General features: G+C 35.0%; 1 long non-coding RNA gene across 1 annotated transcript; it reads left to right on the top strand.

Annotated features, from left to right (window-relative positions):
* The first annotated feature begins 222 nt into the window (after window positions 1-222).
* On the top strand, window positions 223-26,631 carry LOC5563629. Its single transcript, XR_002501617.1, has 3 exons — window positions 223-996; window positions 10,982-11,314; window positions 25,872-26,631. It is a non-coding gene; the product is annotated as an uncharacterized LOC5563629 (long non-coding RNA).

Below are 26,631 nucleotides of genomic sequence, written 5' to 3'. Positions count from 1 at the left end.
TTAGGCACTTCACGGCGAAATTCTCTCTCGTTCGCTCTTCAACAAAATCTGAAAACAATGGTGCCAGTACCTGCCAACTTTGACAGGTACTGGCACCGTTGTTTTCAGATTTCCCGAAGGAGGGAAAGAGAGCGATTATCTGATGACGTCACCGTGCAATGGACAATTGAAAAGGAAACAAAAACAACAACAAAGCGGAACGAGAGACGTCAGCATGTGCAAATACAAACAGAACGATACGAGACTTCGACGATGGCGGTCGGAAAGCAAGTCGTCCGAACTTTTTTTTTATCAAATTCCTAGACGGTAGCCAAATTCAACCGGTTAACATTTGTAATGAAGTTGTTCTCGACTTGACATCGATTCAGTGTTGTTCGTGGCAGGAAAAGAAGTTTTAAACGGCTGCTCGTAGAAGCAAACGAAGAAACCAAGTCTTGTTGAATCCATGATGGCTCCTTATTTAAGCCTACTAAGAGTGAAATTTCTGCAAAGTGGTAGTGCTGTGAGTGATCTGAAAGAATTTCATAATAGAAAATAAGTACACGATAGGTGATTATGCAATGATTAGTGCACAACTGAGAAATGAGTAAATTGCATAAAATGTTGGTTCTATCAGTGAAAGCGACGACGTACGACGAACGTGCGTGCTCGACATTTCAAAATGGCTGAATGATTTATTTTGCGTTGTAATTCGTCGGCGTACGACTGGAGATTCGACAGCTGTGCTGAAAAAATGTCTAGACGAAATATGTTGAAAATAAAGAAGTGATATGCTGGGGATTAAAGTAGCCCACAAAAGCCGATAAGTGAAATCGAATTTTTCCATTCGATGAGACCAATCTTATGGCTTTAAATATTGTATTGTGTCTCTGAAATATTCCATGACGATCAGGACGACCTCACGCTGCTTTACGAGGTCTTAGCCACACAACTCAGAGGCATCACACTGGAATGATAATTTGGATTAGTTTCGAAAATTTGCAGAGTTGCCTTCAGGTAAGACATTTACGCATAAGGTTCTATTTTTATCCACGCATTCGGAAATCTTTCTGTGCAGTTGATTTTGTTTTGGCCGTGCACTTTCGTGTTTCAACTTGAAATCGTCTCCACATTTCAATAGGTGATTCAAACACTAGCATGATCAACATCATATAGTCTTATGTAGACAATAAGCATGTTTGAGTTGGGTAGGGTGATAAAAGTATTTTGGGCAGACCGTTACGCGCATATAATTTGATAATTTGCGGCTAAATCAAATAGAAGTGGCCAAATTATATACACGTAATGCTCTGTCCAAAATACATAAAACATCCTAATGCGTGATCTTGTCAGTCAACACTCTTTTGCCAAAATTTGGAATAAACTGGTGCTCCAAACGGGCAGCTATTCAGTAAGACCAAGCTGAGGGTCGTAGGTTCGAATCCCACCGGTCGAGGTTCTTTTTGGGTTGGAAATTTTCTCGACTTCCTAGTGCATAGAGTATCTTCGTACCTGCCATACGATATACGCATGCAGAAATGGTCATTAGCATAGTAAGCTCTCAGTTAATAACTGTGGAAGTGCTCTTAAGAACACTAAGCTGAGAAGCAGGCTCTGTCCCAGTGGGAACGTAACGCCAGAAAGAAGATGGTGCCCCAATAATCCCATACAATCTCATTGTGCGTATGAGTTCTTCATGTTCATACAGTGAGATTCCGTTTTTGGCATGCTCCGTTTTTGGCATGCTCCATTTTTGGCACCCCCCGATTTTGACAACAAAATGGATCCGTTTTTGGCAACATTTTTGAAAACCATTGAAATTTGTTAACTTTTGCAATATCTGTGTGTAGTTTGTGTTAGTCATTTGAAAACCAAGTCAGCTTCACGCTTATCGCATTCCAGAGTTCAATTTTCGTTGATATTCCCCCAAATTGCACCAACTGCTAGACTAAACGTACGCGCCTGTTTACTTCTAAAAGGTCGTATATTTGACACATTTCATAAATTTATTAATATCTTTGAATATCTCAACTATAGTTTTAATATCCCTTTTCAGGCATTATCGCTGTATGACCAGCCCAGTTCAGTATGGCGGTAGGTGATACACATTCTTCTTCGAGTTTGGAAAAGCTCTTTTTAACAAAGCACAAGCATCGACACAAGAGCAACAAAAGTCTATGAGTTTTCATCATTTTATTCTCGCCTCTTCAGCTCACTTTTCCTTTTTTTGAGGAATTGAATGCATAGCGTATGTAAAAGCATCCATAACAATATAAGTGAACCTAGCAAAAAGTCGGGTCTCTTAGCTTTTACAGAATTTCTTTGACAATACCAGGATTGATAAATGACCCACCAGCTGCTTCTATACGCTGTTTTGCCATCATGACACATGCAAACACAGTTTATTTTCAATAAGGTACTTAAAGCGTGCGATGAATACGCTAGAGACTCTGTATAATGTTAGACATTTGAAGAAATGATCCAATGTTGCTCAGGATGGAGTATAATGCGTGCCATATCAAGATTTCAGTTAGGCATGGATCAAAATGTTCCTACTGCTAGGTCTAGGAGTTTTCTAACTGTATCCTGGAGAATTCTTACTTCTTAGAATTTTCAACGAAATCTTGAAAATACTGAGCGAAATCTGGGTATTCCTATTGGGCATTAAAGGTTTCTTGTGGGATCCTTAAGAGATATAATTAGTTGCTTGAGACGCTGTGCAAAATCTCTCGATTCCTTGTAAATTCCTAAGGCCTCAAACGTCCTGTAAGTTTCTAGCGGAATGCTGTGATATTTTAGTTATATTCAGAACATTTCTAGCAAAATCTTGAGGATTCTGAATATGTTTCCATCGGAATATGGAGATTGCTGTTGGTAGTCGTAGAAGCAATATCGCAGCGGAATCTTAAAATTCTGAGCAATGTACTTAAAAATCCTAGCTAGCTCTTGGGTAGACTTCAATTCCTATATGACTTCTAGGCAAGATCCTGTCGGTTTCAAGCGAGTAGAGTGTTAACGGATTCCTGTGGATTCTTAATGGACACCTGAAGATTCTTATCGGGATTTAACGTTCAACGCTCCCTCATCGTAATCATCGTCATCATTGAAACTTCAAAAGCAGTTTTTCTGTTCAAAACTAAAAATTATTAGATGAAAATGTGTTCACTGTGTTTCGGTTGGAGAAAAGAATGCAGTGAACAAATTTTCTTAATTTTGAACGAAAAAACTGCTTTTGAAAATTTTGAATTCAATGACGGATCCTGCCCCCTTAAGGGTTTCATAGCGGGATCCTGCGAATATCTGTTGGATTCATATGGTTAATTTATAATAACTTCTAAAACTCATTTCAAATTAAAGTGATGAGAAGCTTATTTGTGTATTCTACGAAATTGTTGGCCACAGTTAAGGATCTTGGGGTGCTCAAGTGACTTGTGTGCCGCATGTTGAGCATCACTGTCCTATATTATTTTTCAATTATTTCTAGGGGAATTTTCCATCCATGTTTCTTTGGAAAATACAAATGAATTCTTAGTCAATACTATGTCTCGATAAATATTATAGTGTTTGTATATTCCGATTGATTTCAGCTGTTTCTGTGTGCCCTTTTGATTGTAATAAATGATTTTATATTAGATACCATACTATTAAAAGAACATAATTTTGAAGAGCCATTTTCAATTGATCGAATGTTGTCAAATTTGGCAGCAGAAGCGATAGCCATTAGACCACCAAACCCGTCATTGTAAACTTTGACGCTTGGGCTTAAAAGACAAACTGTTATGTTCATTGAATTAGAAAAATCATTATGTTTTGTAACACCTAGAACTTTTTTGTAAATACGTTTCTAATGAAAAGTATTGTATTTCAGTATTCTTTCACTATTTTATGGAATTTTCCAATTATAGAATAAAAGACACCTATGCAATTATTGGTTTTACACGGCCTATGTATACAAATAGTATACCGTCGATGGGGGTGACAATGGGTCTAGGGGGTGAGATTGGGTCAAAACGGAAAAATATGTTTTGTGAATTATTTCAGCTAATAACGCTGATATTACTAAAATTAATCATTACAATGTTAGAGAACATATTTTTGCACATAATTCAAAACAATATACATTTTTAGAAATAGTAGTTTTTGTTTAGTACATCAAAAAACTTGCATGTTGAAACTAGATAAAATTTACAACATTAAATTTCTCCTGTACAAAGTATCACGCATGTACTCTAGCCTCTATCGTTGTATTAGTAGAATGTTAAAAGTCTTTTCATTACACATCACAGGTATTTTCCGGAATCTGTTTGATTTTCCCACAAAAAATCATTTTTTTCGGTATGATGTCTAAAACATTGAAAATGGGGGTGAGATTGGGTCAAGCAAGAACGATAGTAAATGAAATTCCAAGTCCACTTTTTTGACATTTTACGGTGCCGGATGTTCTCTTTTTTCACATCTTAGTTTATTCTTTCCAAATACAGCATCTCTGAAACATCAAACAAGTCTACTTGAGTATTCCGTGCATTGAATAACAATATAACGCATTTTGACAACTTCTCAAACCTGCAACTGTGTTTCGTGCGCAGCAACATCGTAATTTTTTATCAAAAGGCTGTTTTTTTTCCTAAATTTGATTATTTATCAGCGTTTTCATACTATAGAAACATCTCACGAAAGTACAAATGAGTTGGATCGCTGAAATACTGGAGTTATGACGTCAACTTCTGCCTGAAATTTATTGATCGTGGAATGTCGCACCGAAATTTAACTATTTGCGAAGGTTTTAAATAATCACTGTTTCAGTACACCTTTGGGGAAACTGAATGGGCTTTATAGCAATTGGGATGAGACTTTGAGGACAATCTGAGGGAAAAACCAATAAAATTTATGTAAACTTGACGATAAATGTTGGGTTCACATATTTTTTCTCATAGCTCTTAAATTTTCAGTATTATCTTTCTTTTAAGTGGGTTTATCATACTTGTGAAACATCTTAGATATCTTTTTGTCTTGTTTGCATCGTTTTTTGTCAATATTTTTCAGTTGTGATTGGTTTTGAAATCATATTCTCAAAAACAAGTTATTTCAATTACAGTGACCCAATGTCACCCCCTCTATGGGGTGAGATTGGGTCATTTTTCATTCACTTGTGGTGCCGCTGTGAATAAATAATTGTCTTTAATTTTTTGAACAGTTCTTAATGTACCATCAAAGTACATACACACCAAATTTGAAGTTTATTGGAGTTAAATTGCGATAGTTATTCAAAAAATAAATCGCACATATCCCTTTTTGACCCATTGTCAACCCCCCGGTACATAAAGCTTATAGAACATCATTGGAGATGCTTTAACAATTGAAAGTGTGTGGAGAGTCTGTCACAATCAGGGGGGGTATACGCAACGGGGTTCGCCTACCGTTCATGTTTTGTGGGTGTATTCGTTTGGCTCACAACGCTGCTAAGCATCCCGCTGTTTGAGTGTTGAAATGCATCAGCATTTGCTGTCTGGCATGGCCCGCGTTTCGACCTGTGCTGTTTGGGTCGACCCGCGTGAGAAATGATGCTGTTTGGGACGGCCCGCCCGAGAGATGATTGTTAGGCGAGCTTTGTTTGTAGTTGACAGCCGTACACCCACCCTGGTCACAATTAACATGACAGCACAGATATTTATGTGATGACAGCTCAATATATTTATAGCATAGCCCTCTCCTACGGAAATCCGCTTCGAAATGGACTATTTGAAAGTCTGGCCATCATTTGGATCCATAATGATGATGTATTAACGACCAAATAATATTCTTGAAATTCAAAAAATGGGTTCCGATTTTGGCACGGTTCCGTTTTTGGCAACTTAAAATTTCGATTTTGTTGCCAGAAACGGAATCTCACTGTATTTTGATAATCTTAATTCTCATAAAAAATATTAAAGCAATGTAGGTGTTGTCAGTTAAAAACTGTACAAGTGCTCAATGAACACTAGGCTGAGAAGTAGACTCTGTCTCAGTGGGGACGTAGTGCCTAAAAAAGATGAAGTGTTTCCATATGCTTATTAACGTATTTCTTCCGTACAGTAGCATTGTTGGATAAATTAGCAATCCAGTCGTCCAGTTGCTTATGTGTGTCGATGAATGAATGCTGCTCAGCACTTGTGTTAACTCCAGTTTCTGAATGTCTGATAACTGTGCGGTTAGACGAGTTTAATCCATCGCAAAACTCTTGTCTAGTGCTGCAGGTACATTGGAGAAAACAAGTCCAGAAAGGATGATGTTGATATATCGGAAAAATCATTGATGCTTCTTCAATGAAACATTAGATTTAACACGGATTTCACGCCAACTCGACACGCGATTGGCAGCACCCCTTCAGAATTCAATGAAACTTTCTGGATGGCAAAAGTATGTGAAACTAAGATACTTTGCATATTTTGTTTTATCAAAATCGATCTAGACTAACATTTGGATAGGGTCAAAGTTTTTTTTCCTTTTTTTTATAAACCCGTATAATTCAAAAACGGTAAGACCTACAAAAAAGTGTTGTATGGGGGACTGTCGTGAAATTTCCTGACGTTTTAGAAAAAAAAATGAAAAAATAAAAAAACATTTTCTACACTGAAAAATAAAAATGATTCAAAACTTTAAAGTCGATTTAAAGAAACGGCCACTTCAGATTTTGATCATCCTTAAGCAAAAAGTTTCGTAATTAAATTTACTAAAAGTCGTCCATACATTGCAAATTGGGCATATTTTAGAGAAAAAAGTTTTTCTAACATCGATTTTTTTAAGTCCAAAATGATTTTTTTATATTATTTTTATTTCGCTTTAAATAGTCTAGTATGATCATATTTTCAAGTGATAAATGAGTTTTAATCACAAAATAGATTATATTTGTTTTATTGGGAGTAGTTAAAAGAAATAATACGGAATTATACAGAGTTTTTTTTAAATTAAATTCAATTGATCTCGCACCAAACCGCTTATGAGAAAATCAACTCCGTCTAACAATCCGATGGATTTTTTAAGGTTGGAAAGATATCACAATAATACTTAATTTCTTATTTGGTCAAAGCCAATCATAACAGGTGTCTGGAAAGGGTCAATATTATGCTTATGAAACAAGTTGTGGTTTGTTTTTATTTTTATTATTGCTATATATCCTAAAACGTAGTATCTGCACATGAATATTTACATTATTTTTGGGCTTAATTGAATAAATTGAATATTTTTGGTTCATCCTCTGAATTGGTATACCGTTTGGCTGCAATTTGTGTATCACTAATAGGCATAAAACAATGATATTTTTGGGTACCAGGGACAGTTTTAACCTTATCAAACAATTCCACCAATTCCTCTGACATTTAAACATATTGTTCATTAGATATATAACAGACATTTTATTTGGTGATACATGTATCAGTTTGTTCCACTGCCCAGTCGAATAGTTCTCGCGGAGTTGCGATTGTGTTTCCATAGTATTTTGCAAGACTTGCTCTTTTTGCCATTCGCTTGAGAGTGCCACCAATAGCGTCACAGGGGCTTTTGCCGTGGGATGTGGCAAAAAAGTGCCACTCTGCTTTCAATCCATGTATTGAAATTACATAAGCTGACAATTTTTTTTTATTTTTATAATGAGCTGCAGCTCTATCTGACTTAAAAATTACTTTCGATTTGTTTAACAAAATTTATCAATTTTGAAATAAATAGCTGAACTGCTACTGTGTCATGGGTCTGATATTGTAATAAAACTAACATTTTCCAATTTATTATCTTTTTTATGGTAAATCTAGAATTGGTGTATCGTTGCTTGGGAATTATTCCAGTGATATCCTTGAGCAGCGTTATAATTTTCAGAAAAGTCGCTAATTACCAGTATTTAACCTTGTTTTAAGGAGTCTTTTTTGTTTCGTAGAAACACAGACTGTTATTTGCAAATAAAATCATGAGTTATGAGCTTATCAACTCTTTTAGGTAGATAACAATGCAAACATATTCATTATTATTTATTCATCTGGCGTTCAACGCAGGTACGTTTAGTAAGTTTTTTTTTCACAAAACTTTTTCTAGAAGAGAATTTAATGGGGTATGGATAAGGTTGTTACTTTTCAATGTTTGCAATACTGTTGTGATACGTTTCAAACCATAAAAATCCGTCGGATTGTTAGACGGAGTTGATTTTCTCATAGGCAGAGGCGAAGTCCATTGATTGCCTGCATTTAAAAAACATAATCACTGTATAATTCCGTTTTTAAACTATTCTCAATAAAAAATACAATCTATTTTCTGATTCAAACTCATTTATCACTTGAAAACACAATCATATTTGACGGTTTAAAACAAAATCTTTGAAAAAATAAATTTCAGTTTGGGACTTAAAAATTTTGAAGTTAGAAAAACTTTTTTCCCTAAAATATGCCCAATTTGCAATGTATGGACGACTTTCAGTAAATTTAATTACGAAACTTTTTGCTTAGGGATGATCAAAATCTGAAATGGCCGTTTTTTTTAAATCGACTATAAAGTTTTGAATATTTTTTTTGTGTAGAAAATGTGTTTTTATTATTTCAATTTTTTTTTCTATAACGTCAGGAAATTTCACGACAGTCTCCCATACAACATTTTTTGTAGGTCTTATCGTTTTCGAGTTATACGGTTTTATAAAAAAAGTAAAAAAAAACTTTGACCCTGTCCAAATGTTAGTCTAGATCGGTTTTGAAAAAACAAAGTATGTAAAGTATCTTAGTTTCACATAGTCTTCACACCCAGAAAGTTTAATTGAATTCTGAAGGGGTACTGCCAATCCCTTTGTCGAGTTGGCGTGAAATCCGTCCTAATCAAATTTGATTCTTTTCGTGAAACAGTTTGTAGTGGCTAAGTTCATTTGATTAGCACAGGATTCAGATAATCTAGACAGCAGGTTAGCAGGTTGAATGGCGCCCTTACGGTAAATATTTTTTTTTTGCAGTGAGAAACCGATGCTCCTTGTAGAGGGGTTAACATTACTTTTAAACTCGATTCGGATTTTAAATGTTTGGGAATATGGCCCTAAAGCCCTGTTTCAAGTTTCGCACCAAACGCTTGAGCGTACGTCAGAAATACAGGTTTACCTAATTTTCTAATGTTTTGTATTGGTTTAGTTCGAACAAACATTTTTTTTTCTGAGTTGTTACAACCCTAGATTTGAGTAACTTGTGCAAGCTGAAAACTTGCCTATTTTACTAGGACCTAGTAGAGTAAGGTGGGGCAAAAGTTCGACCTTAGTGGTACAATCAAAGTTTCCAGGAAAACAATAGCAATTAAAACTCAACAAATACCATACAGTGAACGTTCAACATATTGGCTATAATTTTGCTGAACAAACTTGTGTCAAAATATTTACTCATTTTTAGTTATACCAGTTTCAAAATTGATTGTCTTATTCGAACTTTTGCCCTACCGGTGGGGCAAGAGTTCGAATCTAGTGTGGGGCAAGAGTTCGCTGGCTAAAACACAAAATATCGATCCTTTTATGACAGGCATACCTTACACCAGCCGTAAACTTAAGTTTAACGAAAAATACACACTAAATTTTCATCAAAAAAATTCCCAAAATAACCCGGTTTTGGTAATATACTCAAAATAGCAGTTATTCGCAAAACTAAGTGAAAATGCAAAATTTTGGTGACAGTTTTCACACGATCAGACAAATTTAACAAAATTTGATGATAATATGTTGATTTCAGGCAATTTGCAAATTTTTCCGTGATTTTATACATAGGTTGAACTTTTGCCCCGCTGATTCGAACTTTTGCCGCACTATGGGCCAAAATTTGTTTTCAAGCATTTATGCAAAAACTAAAACACCTCAAAGCAACATTATAATAGGCCTAGAAACGCCCTTACATAAAATATTGAAATAGATTTTATCTTCAATTGGTTCCATGCAACGAAAGTTTGAACAAAAATTACAATATTCACATCGAAAAACAATAAATAGCCATAACTTTTCCAAATCTCAATCGATTTTCATGAAATTTGGAGTGAAAGTCTCTTACTTGAATAGCATTCGAACCAGCATGACATTTATAAGATTTGTTTTGAAATGAGCTAGAAATCTTAAAAAGAAACTCTTACCCCATTCGAACTTTTACCCCACTTTACTCTTTATTACGAAAACATACATATTAATCTACCTATCATGTGAAATAATCAGATGCTAAACACACGACAAGCCCATACCTTGCTGTGAGCTCAGGCAAAAACAATTTTATTTTCATCCAAAACAATATCAATAAACAATAAAAATATGAAATAAAATATTTTTTTGGTGTTTTTTTTTTCTTGAAATCCATACGGTTCGCTACAACTTCTTCATAGAACATTTTTTTCAAAATCATCAGTTTCGGAGTTAGAATTTTTCAAATAAATTGCATGCAAAATCTTATAGGCCATTTTCAAAAGTTATTCCTGAGTCAAAATGATCGATTTTTCTATGGAAAATACTTATTCTACCATACCAAAAACATGTGAAAAATTTACTGCAAATCGAAGATTATCAAGCACGATTTTTTTCGACTCATTCTGGATGGAATTTGTTTTCAGTGGTCGCGTTGCTGTATTCTGTACAACACTTTCGAAAAAATACTCGCTTCTTGTACACAGCATCAGCGTGGTGCTTTTGACGGAGGTCAATCGCGCGACGACTGAAAGGCTAAACGAAAAAAAAAATGTAATAATTTATTTAATATAATCTAATAGCTATGAGCATATCTGTAGTCCTATTGATCTTCGGAGTTCCTTCGAAGGTTTTTTATCCACTGGAACTTCATCTCACTTTACTACTTCTAATTCAGTACAACTCCCTCTTAAAAATTTTATCCTAATCTAATAACCAATACATGATGTCCACTACCAGGGGACTGTGAAGATTTTTTTTTTTATTTGGCGGTAGTAGGAAGATAGCCCAACAACTCATAGCATTCGAAGAGCAGCGAAACTAATATGCCTCTATTTTCTTTTTTTTTTTCAGAACGTTTACGCCGTTTGTAGTAAATAACGCTTAAGTTCAATAACAAGCACCTAGAAGAAAATAGGGCAATACAGACGACTCATGGATAAAAGTGACACCGAATAGGAGTATTCTTGAAATCATCATGATGGATCATGATGAGTATGAGTATGAACATGACGAAACACAATTATATTCAGCATGTTAATAATGAAACCCACATACCAACCGAACCACAACATTTTGAACAAGGCTCCTCACTGGATTCAACTGTACCATGGAAGTTTTAACGAAGAGTGGCTGATGAAGCAGCATCATAATTGCTATCATATCGCCGGTGTAATGAGTAAGCAGGTAAGTGTCCATACCGTAAACACAGGCAAACAGCCGTAACACTAACGAAATAGGGTCCTAAAGCGTTTTTAGTTATTAACACGATAGAGCGTGTTCTTGCAACTACTTTAGCAATTTTCCCCGCTCAAATAATGGCAAAACCATGTTTAAACTTCAATTTAGAAATTGGGTCCATAAATGAACCTTGACACTTTTGATCATGTTTGACGTTCGCTTAGTCCACAAAAATACCCCAGGAGTTTTAGTTTTACCACTGGGATTGTTCCTATCTGACATTTCGGAAGGGACACGGAAAACAAAATTCACCCAAAATTTGAGTTTAAACCCAGGGGTGTGGATAAATAAAAAAAAAAACCTAAAAAAATGTTTTTGGACTTAAACCAACGGAAAACATTAGAAAATTGAGTAAACATGTGTTTTTGACCTTAAACTTAAGCGTTCGGCACTAAAATTGGGACAGGGCGTTAGGACCCTATTCTAAAAATCGGTTCAAATTAGATCATGTATGACGTAAATTTTTTAATGAAATCTTGTTTTTATTTTATAACACGAAAAAGCATGTTACTGCAACTACCTTAGCAATTTTCCCCGCTCAAATAATGGCAATATCATGTTTAAACTCGAAAAAAAAACGCCACAGGGGTTATTCTTATATGATTTCTTAATAGGTCTCACACAAGACGTTCACAAGACGTTTCAAATCAGCTGATCGGGAGGCCCGTTGATAGTTCTTCTATCAACGTGGTTCATCTATGCAAATGACAGCCTCGTGTTTGCACCGGTCCTCCACCGATGTAAACAAATGCATAGACGGACCTGTCACTGTGGTTGTTCTTATCTGATATTTCGGAACGGACACGGAAAACAGAATTTGATTTTAGACCAAGGTGTTTGATAAAATCGCAAAAATCGGATTTTTTTTTGACTTGAGCAAACGGAAAACATTTGAAAATTATGTAAATGAAAAATCATTTCAAATTTACTATGTTTCGAACCTCAAAGTGGCGCACACGTGTATTGCCCTCGTTTTTGCTTTTTTTACTTTATTAGTAACATTCCAAACATAACATTAATTTCTTATATCTAGGTGTTCTGTCTTAGCCAACACTATCGTCCTTATTTGTTAAAACTAAATTAGGCATTTATTACACTGTTAACTACATACTACATTTCATTTACCGTAGCAGAATTTTTACAGGTGTGTTGGTTGTACCTGCTTATAAGAAATAAAAAAAAGCTTCCAATCAACTTTACCTAACTTAACTTAGAAATATAACGCATTTACCGTAGCAATAGAAAATCGCAAAGATTTTTTTCTAATATTATTAATAATTTTATTTAACATTAATTCCAATGTTTCAACATTGGATATTCTATGTAACTCATTAGAACTATACCAGGGAGGGAACTTCAGAATCATTTTCAAAATTTTATTCTGAATCCTCTGTTGATCTTTCTTCCTGGTATTACAACAGCTAGTCCATATTGGTACAGCATACAACATGGTTGTCCTGGAAATTTATTTGAAGATCAAAAGTCAATAAGTGATTATTAGACTGAGTAGATTGATTCTTCTGGACATATTTTTGAGATTCTTGCAAGAAAACCTCCGTGGTTTTTGCGTGTATCTCCTTGGGATTTCTTTTGAAATCCTGGAATTCAAATTTTTTGAATTTTTTTCTTCTTCTACTAAGGGGGTGAAAACTTACGCCAACTACCAAGGGTCTAAGAAAAAGTTGGAAGTGCAACTTTGACGATACATATCTCTGTCGTTTTCGAAGCGATTTTCTTTTTTTTCAGCGATGGAATCGGACACTATTTAAGATTGATGTTCATTTTTGGGTTTTTGAAATAGATGCGTCTACCCAAAGTTATTAAGCAAAAGACACTTCCTAGTCTTTTGAAAACGCTTTTTTCACAAACTCAACAATTAAATAAAATTTAAAGCGATGACATGTACTGCCCATGAACGCATAATTGTCCCATGAGAATAGGAAACCAAGCAAACATGTTTTTTCGATTTTTTCATATGCTTGTTTGAGTGTAGTGAACACGTTTGAGCAGAAATTGGAATGTTTGATTACACTCAAAATATTACGAAAAACCCTATTTTTGGACCCTTTTGCCTGTAACTCAAAATTCAATGCGTTGATATATAGTTTTTTCAACATGAAATTGATTGTTAAAGTCAAGTGAACATGTTGGAGTAAAAAATGGATTTCCGATTAACAAAACACTCAAAATTAATTTTACAGAGAAAACCACACAATAAACGTAATTCCTGAGCTTTTTTGTCTGTAAATCAAAACTGAAGGCAATGATATGTAGTTTATTATAAAATGGGTTCAGAAAATAGAATTTTTCGTAATGTTTTAGGTAAAAACACGGTGTCTTTGTGGAGCAACTTTATTACAAAAAAATAGGTAAGTCTGAAATTTCGTACTAAAAACAATTAGTCTTTCATTTGCGACCAAAATTAAAATAATCGGTCGGGGGTTCCAGAACATTTTTTTTTTATTTTGTGTGAAGTATTTATGGATACCGTAATTTCGGGTGAAATTGATGATTTTTCACGTTTTTTTCTAGTCTGTTTTCTTTAATGTTAACAAAGCAAAACAACTAAATGCAGGAAAACAAGTACAAAGGTGAGCCTCATCGACTTATGTACCGAAATTTTCTAGCAAATGTCATTTTAGTGTTAACAAATAAATCTAAAATAAAAAAATCAGGGGATCTCATTTCGGGGTTAAAATTGATCACTGGTCAATGCCATTATTGTTAGTTTTCAAAACAACTCTTCATGATAAATTTGAGCTCCCTGAATCCGAATATGCTTGTCAAATTCTTAACAATGCAATATTTATATAAATAACGAATAGTTAATTTTCAAGAATTACGCCAAAAACACCTAAATGTATGCAATTTCCTGAGAAATTAAATGATATCTAACAGAAATTTAATTATTTCAACCATATGAGCCAATTGGTACGAGTTTTGGTGATGAAATCTGGTTTGGGGATATATCTCAAGCATCCTCACAAACTTTCAGCTTTATACCATGTTCAAATCCTTGCTTAGAAATAGAAGTTCATAGGTGTTTGTCAATACTTCACCTCGCATGATTTGTAAATTTTACATTATTTTCATAGTAATAAACATTCTTGAACGCAAAAAACTTCACAACACACAGTTCGACAATAGTTACGACAAACAACGTTCACTTACTGCAGCTTACATTGATATTTGTGCTCTATTACGAATAAATAAAATCGTGTGATACGATGATCAATTTCACCCTTCTGATCAATTACACCCGATTTTACGGTATGTGTTTTTGTACCTACGCACATTGCGTTGAACGTATCGTACTGCATTTGAACACCTTGGCATGGAAGATAAAGTTGTTCTTGGTCAAAAGAGCTGTAATAAGCATAAATGACACATGATATACGCATAATCGCAAAACTGTCTCAAGCGTCATTTTAATATTTTTTACGTAAAACCTAGAAAATCGTCATAATGATGTAAGAAGTTCTTAGAAAATTTTTCTCGCAAAACTTATGATCTCGTCCTAAGGTGAAGATGCATCGAAGTCAAACCTCGAATTTTCAAGAGCACAAATCTAGAGAACCTGACAACCTTTTGCGTTGAACATTTTATTGATTGGTCGTCACCAGCGAATGACCAGTGAGTTATCGGTTGTTTGCTTCTCTAAACATGTGCTTTTGAACATTCGAGGTTTGGCTTCTATGTATCTTCACCCTATAAACCATTGGTAACCGAGTGTTTAGCTCGTTGTTATTAAGCAGATAAACGGACCAACAGAAAAACTATCACCGCTGGGAGACAGAGGAGGATCTTCTCTTCATCGTAGCATTGTGAAATAAATGATAAATCCATACGTTTGCTCAGTAATAACAAGCTACACACTTGGTCACCTATGACTTTTAGGACGAGATCATAAATTACACTGCGGAACACGTTTTTGTCTCCAGCACCAAAATACCGCTATTGACTTAATAAAGGGTTGCTGAATCCATTTCCGTTTTCAAAAATATCATAGCACGTCTAGTTTTTGAGATATCGACTGTTGAAAATGCAAAAAATGACTATTTCAGCCAACTTGCATGCAAGTTTGCCAGCTTGTAAGGTAATATATTGGCTTAATTTGCCACAGAATTCAAACTTTATGTGTATAACAATACTTATCATTAAAGTTTGTAATAATTTCGATACGGAAAAGTTATTTTTTGATGGTTTAGAGAATTGTTGTATTTTGCCATATAGAAGAAACGAAGAATTTTGTATGGAGACTGCAAGCATGTTGAAAAAATCGATTTAATCGAAATTTAATCGCGCAATTTCTATCAAATTATGTCTGAAATGAAAGTTCAAGATCTATTTTGCATGTTTGGTGGATTAGATTAGAAAAAAGTTTGATAAATTGTACTTTAAATTTCATGTAAACATTAATAAAACCAGTGTTTTATACAACTTTGTCGACCTGTAGCTAAAAATTGTGACGTGCTGGAACATTTCTGAGAATGGCACCAGATTCAGCAACCCCAAATCTACTAGAGACACATAATTTGATCCTTGAGACACGCAAAAATGTCATTTTTGTTACGCTGTGTTATTCGAGATTTTCTCTTTTTAATCGTAGATACATAAGTAACATATCCGCCTTTCAAACAACACAATTTTTTCTTATTCGAATTGACAAGTAGAGGGCTTCGTATGTGATAAATCTTGTTATAAGGTATGTAACATACTTGCCCCATGGCGCTGATTTTGGATGGTATTTGAGAAGTTTCAAATCTTATATATTTTTATGTTATTTTCTTAATGGCACAGTGCTTATGAAAAGATTAGAAACTAACATCATGAGGCTAAAATGGGTTTGGGATTTTTGTACATGTTTGCAGGGCTATAATCCCATATTAAGCTCTATAATAGCAAACAAACTCATGAATATGTCTTCTGCTATCCGTCGGATTGAATTTCACTCTTCAGAAAATTTCTTTATTATGATTTGAAGAATGAGTTTTTACAATGGGATAATAAGTTTGTACTCACATTACAGCACAAGAGTGTTTGGAACATATCTAAAAATTTCTTCATATTAATTTCCATATAAACCTACATTGTGTTTGGGCCACCTGTAAATCACCACCTAGAAAGCTGAAAATTGCACAGAACACTATTTTTATAGTAAGGATGGTGGTAAAGAATATATGGGAGATTGGATTCACAAACATTTTTAAATTTTGAACCGCCCTAACGTACATGAACACATAGATACGCAAATACAAACATATGTGCAAGTCTCTCGAAATCAAACAAAAAAAAAGTTACTCTAGAGCCCCCGACCGATTATTTTGGTTTTTGCAGCAAATGAACGCGAGGGACCTAGACTTTATTGTGGCAAAGTTTCAGACTTACCTATTTTTTTGTAATAAAGTTGTTCTACGAAACACACCGTGAAAAGAAATTTTGAGTGTTATCGAAAATTTCTATTTTCTACTCAAACATGTTCCCAAACATTAGTCTTGAGTTTTTATTTACAGACGAACACTCCGTAAAAACAATTTTGAGTGTACTTAAACAAATATTTTTCGACTGTACAATATTCACTTGACCTGCGAATAAATTCATGCCGAAAAAACTACATATCATACCCTTCAATTTTGATTTACAGACCAAAAAGGTCAGGAAATACGTTTATTTGTTTGGTTTTCTGGGTAAAATCAATTTTGAGTGTTATCGAAAATTCATTTTTTTACTTAATTATGTTCACTTAACTTCCACAATCAATTTCATGTTGAAAAAACTATATGTCAACGCATTGAATTTGGAGTTACAGGCAAAGGGGTCCAAAAAATAGGGTTTTTCGTAATATTTTGAGTGAAAGAAATTTTGAGTGTAAACAAACAATCTCTGCTCAAACGTGTTCACTACACTCAAATAAGCAAATTAATGTCGAATAAACTATATGTAATCGCTTTAAATTAGAATGAACAATCATTTTGAATAGTGTCCAATTTCATCGCTGAAAGAAAATTGAAAATCGCTTCGAAAACGACAGAGATATGCATGGTCAAAGTTGCACTTCCAACTCTCTGAGGGGGGTTGGGTGTACAGGTGTTACCAAAGTTTCAACCAAAAATCCTGATGCAATTCTACCGGATATTTTTAGAGGATTCTCCCAAAGATTTCCTAGGGCTCTAATGGAAATTCTTCTGGAATTTCTCCCTACTCTAACGAAAAGCCTTCTGGAATTCTTCGAAAATGCCTCTGTAATTTTTTCGTCAATATCCTTATAATACTTCTGGGACTTTCCAGGAAATCGTATTGGAATCCTTCCGGATTTGGAAGAATCTTTCGGTAAACCTTATGGGATTCTTTCGAAAATCTTTCTTGGGATGCGCTGAAAACTTCCCACTAGAGTTTTTTTTTCTCGAAGATTCTTTCATAAGTTCTTGCGGAATTACTTCTTGGATGGTTCTGGGCATTCCTCCTGAATTTTCATGAAATCTCCGTGTGATTGTTCTTTCAAGTTTCTCCCAAGGATTTATTTTTCGGAAATTCTTCTGGAATACTCCTGGTTTTTTTTTCGGAAATCCTGCTGCGAATTTCTTTTAAATATTCTTACGGATCTTTTTCTGGAGTTATTCCTATTCTTCCGTAAAACCTTTTGAGATTCATCCGGAAATATCGCATCATTCAAAAAAATACCATTGGAATTCTTCAGACAACAATTCTAGGACTTTTCCGAATATTTCTCTGGAATCCTTCTGGGAATTTCTTTGGAATTGTAGAAAAATTTCCGGGAAAATCCTGGGATAATTTGCGAAAGATTCAAGAGGTTTCTGAATGAATTCCGGGGAGATTTCTGGAATAATTACTTAAGGTTTCCGTAAAATTTTTCATAGTGATGTACAAAAGAATCCCAGAGGTTATTTCGAAAAAATCCCTGTGAGATTACCAATTAGAATAGAATTCTTGAGAATTTGACGGAATGATTCCAGAGCAATTTCCCGAAGAAGTCCAGTATAGGAAGAACTTCTAACGGATTTTCCGGAACTATTTCAGAGTTACTTTTATAAGAGTATTAGAAAAATGTCCGTAAAATCTTCGTGGTATTTTTTAAGAGTCCCAGAGGGCTATCCGGAAGTTTTTTAAGGGATTTCTATTTGAATTCAAGGAAATTAAGGCCAGATAGCCGTAGCGGTAAACGCGCAGCTATTCAGCATGACCATGCTGAGGGTCGTGGGTTCGAATCCCGCTGGTCGAGGATCTTTTCGTAAAGGAAATTTTCTCGATTCTTAGGGCATAGAGTATCTCCGTACCTGCCACATGATATACACATGCAAAAATGGTTATTCGGCAAAGAAAGCTCTCAGTTAATAACTGTGGAAGTGCTCATAAGAACACTAATCTGAGAAGCAGGCTTTGTCCCAGTTGGGACGTAACGCCAAACAGAAGAAGGAAATTAACTAATAAATCACAAAAGATCAAGAACATTTCCCGAAGAATTACAGAGAGATTGTATCAGAATATTCCAAACGGATATTCGAAATTTTCCCAGAGAGATTTGTGGATAAACTAAAGCAGGATTTCCGTTAGAATTGAACAAGTATTTCTATAAAAAGGCCAGAAAGATTTCCAACCAATCTCTGAGGAGTTTTCGGAAGAATTTCTGAGAAAATTCTTGAATAATTTCTGATGGATTTCCATAAAAATAGATTGTAAAATAATGCCGAAGAGATATCTGGAAGAATTTCAACAGGATTTCCGGAAGTATTCCATGGGGATTTCCGGAAGAATCCCAATAATTTGAACGGCATAATCTGACAGTGAAAGAAAAGAGTTTTTACTATAGTTTCAGATGGATTTCCGGGAGAATTCCAGAAGAATCGGATTGCAATTTTACGGAAGAAACGCGGAAGGATTTCCATAAAAATCCAAGAGTAATTTCCGGGATAATCCAAGAGAAAGTCTCAGGAAGATTTTTGGAAGAATCACAGAGCGACCAAAGATATATGCTTCGGACAAAGTAAGAGAATAATTTCCTTAACCCCTCTACCGGCAGCTTCATTTTTTACCCCAAAATTCAAATTTAAATCGTTATAACTGTTTTGTTTTTCAATATTTTAGCACCATTTTTTCACAAGCTCTCAAAAAACTCTTCTAGTTTTAGGATCTGTATCGATATTGATCATTGGTCATCTGGTTTTGTAGATATTCCAAAATTCCTTGGGGGACCGACCCGTAACAAGAACCTCCCGTTAATTTCTCAGACTACAGAATTTTAATCTTATTCGGATATTCACTTTTCGGAACAATACATTAATGAGAGTATGTTGTGAAAATATGAAGCAATTTGGTGCAGCCGTCTTTAAGTAATGGCCATTTAGGTTTCTGGAACCACGCTGGCCAAATAAAGATCTTAAAAACTTCAAAAAACATCATATCGTAATTTTCAGATATCTCCAAGAATACTGAACCGATTTGTATGATTTTTTCAGAGAAGCTCCTTATTACCTGGCATTATATAGCCTACATTTTATTTTTTTGATAAATTGATCAAAAACAAAATGGCCGCCAGAGACATTTTGTATGGAAAATGTCGGTCCCCCAAGGAACATTGGAATATCTTTAAAACCAGATGACCAATAATTAATATCGACACGGATTTCGAAACTAGAAGAGTTTTTTTGAGAACTTGTGAAAAAATGGTGCTAAAATATTGAAAAACAAAAAAGTGATAACGAATTGAATTTGAATTTTGCGGTAAAAAATGAAACTGCCGGTAGAGGGGTTAAGTATGGTTGGTGAAAAATCTCAATTAATCGATTAGTTGAAAATCCATAAGGAAATGTTGGATAAATTTCTAGAATTGAATCCTTTAAGAATAAAAGGGAGCAATATTTTTGGAAAACTTTAGTAGAATTTATCGTAGAATTCTTGGAGTAAGACCTGTCTATTTCCCCCTTTTCCTCAAGAAACCTGGATAATTTGTTTGATGGTCTTTTGTTAAGGTTATGTATTATATAAAAATTTCACATCATGCATTGAGGGCGAAAATGGTCAATTACTTTGAAACAATTGCACCAGGAATTCTACCAGGGACTCTTTTAGGAATTCCGCCAGGGATGCTACCGACAGGAATTATATTAGGAATTTCTCCCATAATTTTACCATCATTCATGCTTCCAAAGATTCCTCCTAAACATATTTTAAAATTATTTCAAGATTGCTTTCAGAGATTCCTCCATGCATTCCACAAGGATTTATTCCAGATATTTCTTCAAGGATTCGTCAGGAGTTTTCTCCCAGGCTCCTTCAGAATTTTTTACACAGATTTCTCCCAGAACTTCTCTTAAGATTCCTCACGGAATTCCTTTGAAAAAATTCTCACAAGAGTACCTTTAGGGAGATCTCTAGAAATTCTCATGGGGAATCTCAACTTCCAAGGAGTCCTCATGAAACCCCTCCAAACCCCAGCCTTAATGAATTCTTTAAGAAATTTCTTTGGGAAATATTCCAGGAATTTCTCCAGATATCATTCCAGATTTTGCTCTAGATATCATTCCAGAAATTCTCAGGAGATTTTTTCAGTTATTACCTTAGCATTTTTTTTTTTTTTTCAAAAAGTCTGCCATAGATTTCTCTATGCATTTCGTGTCAGAGGTTTCTTAAGAATTATGCTTGAAATTATTCGAGTAGTTTTTTATGCTACAGATTTTCTTCTTCAGATTTTACTATGAATTTCTTTTAGGATTCCGCTAAAAATACCTGCAAATATGCATATATTTCATTTAAGGATTCTTTTATAAATTGCTCCAGTAGAACTTTTAGGGATTACTTATGGGCATCCTTCTAAAATTTCTTCAAAGATGGCTGCAATTATTTTGTTTTAAATTCTTCTGAGAATTCCTTCAAAACTTCTGTAAGAAATTTGTTTAGGTATTTCTCCGAACATTGCTTCACAAATATCACTTGGGTCCTCCAAAACATTTTCCTGTGATTCTTTCAAGAGGTCCTCCAGGAATTTCTTCAGGAGTTTCCAAAAGAAAAAGTTTCAAGTTTCGTTCAGAGATTTTTTCTACACCTTATTCTAGGAATTTTTCCTGGAAATATTTAAGGAACTTTTTTTTACTGTCATTTTTCTAAAAATCGGACAGAATTTGTATTTGTGTACGGATTCATGAGGGTTTTCTTGTAAAGTTTTCCATAGGAATCCTTAAAGGAAGTGATAGAGAAATATTTTGGGATTTTTTTTGGGAATCGCTGGAGATTTATGCGTCAGTATTTTTTTCCTTTTTGAAAAATGTCTGGAGGAGTCGTCTTGAAAATAATGCCTGGAGGAGTCTTGAAATAATTTATAAAAGCGGTATTACTGTAGGAACTCCTGGAGGAATCTCTACGAAAATTTCTGATTGATTGCCTGAAATGATATTCGGGGAATTATAATTTGGGAAGGAATCCATGAAAGAATTTCTGAAGCAATCCCTGAAAAAAATGAAGGAATTTCATATTTGAGCTTCATATTGAATTCCTAGAGGCATCTATAGGGACTACACAGCTACAAATATTCATGGAGATCTCTATGGAAAAAAATTCGCAGTATGATTCCTGTAGCAGTTTTTGGATTTATCTATGGAGAAATCCATATAAGAAGCATATTAATCCAGGAATTCCTGGATAAATTTCCGGGAGATTCAATCTGGAAATTTTTCATGCGATATTGGTTAAAAATTCTGGAGAAATTTCTGTAGCCGTATCTTTACCGATTCCATGAACCTAGTTATTGGTCGCAAATTTGACTTTTATTTACTTTTGAATAAAAAATATAAATTTCGTTCTATCTTTGTGTGTTGTTATAAAAAACCTTTATTTTATAACCTATAACAATTATATAACCTAACGGATATAACCTATTTAATACTTGCTCTATGGTATGACGTTTTTCTGAATGTGGATACAAATCCTAAATTTTGAGCTGTCGAATGGTGGTACAACATGATGTTTATAAAATGTCCACACAAAAATCTACCAGAACCATGATTTGATGCTCTTGTGGATAAGAATAAAAATATGAGCTATACATGTTTATGAAATTCTGATCACTTCCTTGTGTACAGCATGACCAATTTTACAAAAACTGTTCATAACTCTATTCTAGGGTCTCATACCTTTTCAGAAGAAAAATAAAAACAAAATTCGGTTCAAAAATGGATTTTTGAGATCGTTTAAAAGTATTGTGGCGCTGCTCCCCGAGGTCACTGAAAGATTTTTGCAGCATGAATATGTTCGATTTCTTTTTGATGAATTTTTCTAAAGTTAGTTTTCTAAAGTAAGAACTATCTCTCTTCAATGTCAATGGCCAAAAATAACTTTACATAGAAAGCAAACAAAAATCTATGAGGATTTTTGATAAATTCATTGTAACATTATTTTAAAAATGTGGGAGAATCTCAAGGGATACTTTGGGAAGACCAAGGAAACGCTGAAAGTGGAGGTAGGATTTTTTCCAAAAGTGAATGAAGGAAATTCAGCAGAACATTTTACGCTTCCCGCTGTATAGTATAAAACGTGGAAACGGTAGTAAAAAATGTAGCGTAGGCAATGACATAATAGACAATTCACGGTTGTATGTGAATCAGGGTTGTTAACGTTAATCAACGATTAACGCCGTTAACGTTGATTTTGTCGCGGATCAACGTTAACGCCGTTGCGTTGATTTTTGTGGCTGTTAGCGTCAACGATAACGATATGCGTTGAATCAACGTCAACGGACATCGCTAACCAAATCGTTGATCACGCTGTTCACGTAGCTGCATGAAAATTTTTCTTTTCATCGATAAATAGATCGTTTCCATGCTGATTCCGTTTCCAAGGAGCGCCGAAAGGAAAACAATATTTAACCAGCTCTAAAGCAAAATCTTTCCAGTCATCATTCTGATTCCACCAGTCGTCTTGTTTGGGCATAAGTACCTACATTTCGAATTATTTTATCGGAGTCCTTCAAATAACACAGCGTAACAAAAATGACATTTTTGCGTGTCTCAAGGATCAAATTATGTGTCTCTAGTAGATTTGGGGTTGCTGAATCTGGTGCCATTTTCAGAAATGTTCCAGCACGTCACAATTTTTAGCTACAGGTCGCCAAAGTTGTATAAAACACTGATTTTATTCATGTTTACATGAAATTTAAAGTACAATTTATCAAATTTTTTTGTAATCTAATCCACCAAACATGCAAAATAGAACTTGAACTTTCATTTCAGACATATTTGATTGAAATTGCGCGATTAAATTTCGATTAAACCGATTTTTTCAACATGCTTGCAGTCTCCATACAAAATTCTTCGTTTCTTCTATATGGCAAAATACAAAAATTCTTTAAACCGTTCAATAATAACATTTCCGCATCGAAAGTATTACAAACTTTGATAATAAGTATTGTTATACACATAAAGTTTGAGTTCTGTGGCAAATTAAGCCAATATATTACCTTACAAGTTGGCAAACTTGCATGCAAGTTGGCTGAAATAGTCATTTTTTGCATTTTAAACAGTCAATATCTCAAAAACTAGACGTGCTATGATATTTCTGAAAACGGCAATGGATTCAGCAACCCTTAATTAAGTGAATAGCAGTATTTTGGTGCTGGAGACAAAAACGTGTTCCGCAGTGTAATCTGTGTCTGACGAAAATTGTTACTGCAGAAGCTAGTCGCCAATTGCCAACAATCCATGAAAACCCCTGCTAAGGATTGCAAACGGAAGCCTCCACTCAGCACGCCATCCACCACTACCGGATTGCAGTTGTTCCAAGCCCTTCGCCGACTCGTCGGATTCCATGCGAAACTATTACCATATTTCAACCATTCTGGAGAACACGGTGATCATGAAGCAGGTTTTCCAGTCTCAAATCTATTAGAACAGCGACGAAGAACGTCTTCACTGATGCAAGGTTGGCAAGGATCTTTATAAGAGGCACTTCTTCGAGGCCTGTTAGTATTCATCCTGGAGGTGCTTTTTAATGAAATGCCGAAAGCTAAGCCTTAATCAAGAGTGTTCTTTTCTGAAAATAAATATTATACCTTATTTGGTAATTTTCACTTTCTTCCCTGTTTTCTTCTTTTTCTCTTGAGTCGTAAACTCCCCTTGGGCGAACCGACACCGACAATTCTCACCTCACGCCAGTCGTAGAATAACCCCAAATAGCAAGTAATGGCAATGGACCAATGCATGAGATAACAAATTTGACGTTTGAGGGGTGCCGAATTCACTGGTTTCCATTGTATAAATATAAAATAATTTAAAGACATCCCTGGTAACATTTTTTGACATCACACTCAAAACTTCGCGTTCAATCTTTCACCATCCGTGTCAACTTGCTCCGGTGGTAATGATAAATTTAAGACTTTTTAAATCCTTCCCCAAACGAGAAATTTTATATTCTATCAATATTGAGTATCACACATTTCCAGTCATTAACGCAAGAAACAACGCAAGTCGTTGACGTTAAATCAACGGAAATCGTTAACGTTAACGTTAATCAACGGCTCGGAAAAATAACGGAAAATTCGCTAATCGTTACAATTAACGTTTACAAATTAACGAAACGGCGTTAATCGTTGATTAACGTTAACAACCCTGATGTGAATCGCAAACGAGTCCTATAGGACTGTGTGTATAAAAAAAAATCTCGCACATATGATGTTGGAAAACGACAGGTTGGGGTTAATGCTGAATGCTGGATTTATAAGCATATTCGTGGTTTTATGAATGTCTGTTTGATAAATTTTTGTACACAACTACACAACATAGTTTTTAACAAGAAAACATCACCGTAGTTTGAATTTGACATTTTTTTTGGCGAAAATCGACAAATAATCGTCGTCAGTTAATCGATTATCTCGATTATTGAGTGAGCCAGGAATCGAAGAAAAATTAATCGATTAGTGAGTCGATTAATTTTCGACAACCCTATGCTTAAGGCGGCATACTTGCCCAATTTCCATTTTGAGGAAAGATGCGTTCAGACCTTTGAAATGAAAATTTAAACATTAATCGTGTTCTACTTTTTTTTGGGGCCTTCTTTAGCCATGTGGTTAGAGTCCGCGGCTACAAAGCAAAGTCATGCTGAAGGTGTCTTGGTTCGATTCCCGGTCGGTCCAGGATCTTTTCATAATGGAAATTTCCTTGACTTCCCTGGGCATAGAGTATAATCGTACTCAGTTAATAACTGTGGAAGTGCTCATAAGAACACTAAGCTGAGAAGCAGGTTCTGTCCCAGTGGGGACGTAATGCCACGAAGAAGACTAAGAAGAAGATAATTGTTTGTACAAGCTACGGACTTCGTTTATTGTTTTATGTTGTTCGAAATGAGGATGTTCCACATTTTCATAGAATAAAGAGAACCAACTTTCTGATTTGTGGAATTTATGGCAGACATGCTTCGGCTGAGTTGCAACTCATAGTAGTAGTATCTCTTCACCTCAAACTAAGTACTAAAAGTGTTTTATATACTGTTTTATTTTCAGATTGTAAGCCGAAACAAAGGATGAGCATAATTTGACTACAAATGGCAGTACAAGTCGGTGAAAAACGCGATCAACCATCAATCCGTGCTGCAGATGAGGCAACTTCGCAGATTTTGGCACTATTCAACAAACAACAGGTAGTGGAGAATGCATGGTCAGCATAGCTGCAAGATTAGGAGATAAGGTAGGAAATCGGAAACAGTTCCTGTGTCAAACCATGTTCTTGACCCAGCAGATAGATTTGGATTTAGTTCTAAGGTCGTTCAGGTGTAGCAAAAAATAGGTGGCTCGGTAAAAACTGTTTGCAGTATCGAAATTGTGTAAGGAAACCTACAATCGCTATGTTTTAGGCATTTTGTACCACATGTTAAAATGATGTTCGTCATTTTTCATTTTGTTGGGAAATTTTCTTAGGAATTTCGTTTCAAATCGATGAAAGGGCTACTTAATTTTCTCTGAAAGTTTCTTTACTTGCTACTTTTTCGGCATCAGTAACGGCTTATGAATTAGAGTTCGCGTTTTTGGTATCCTCTTTGGAGCCACCATATGTAACGGTCCGCGCCTAAACGGGTTGGAACTGACACCTGACTGTATTTCTTATTATTGCGATGACCCAGGATGATTGTTCCACAAAGCTGGAAGTATAAGGCTGATGAAGCCACTCGAGTATTTGAGAAGTTGAAGTAAACTTTGTATTGAGGAAATTGGTTCTAACATAGCGTTTCTTACGTCTTGATTCGGTTTAAGATTAATTCACAGA

Source organism: Aedes aegypti, chromosome 3 (assembly GCF_002204515.2).
Source record: "Aedes aegypti strain LVP_AGWG chromosome 3, AaegL5.0 Primary Assembly, whole genome shotgun sequence".
Lineage (NCBI taxonomy): Eukaryota > Metazoa > Arthropoda > Insecta > Diptera > Culicidae > Aedes > Aedes aegypti.
Note: the sequence above shows the minus strand (reverse complement) of the source record. Positions and strands in the feature narration are given on the sequence as shown.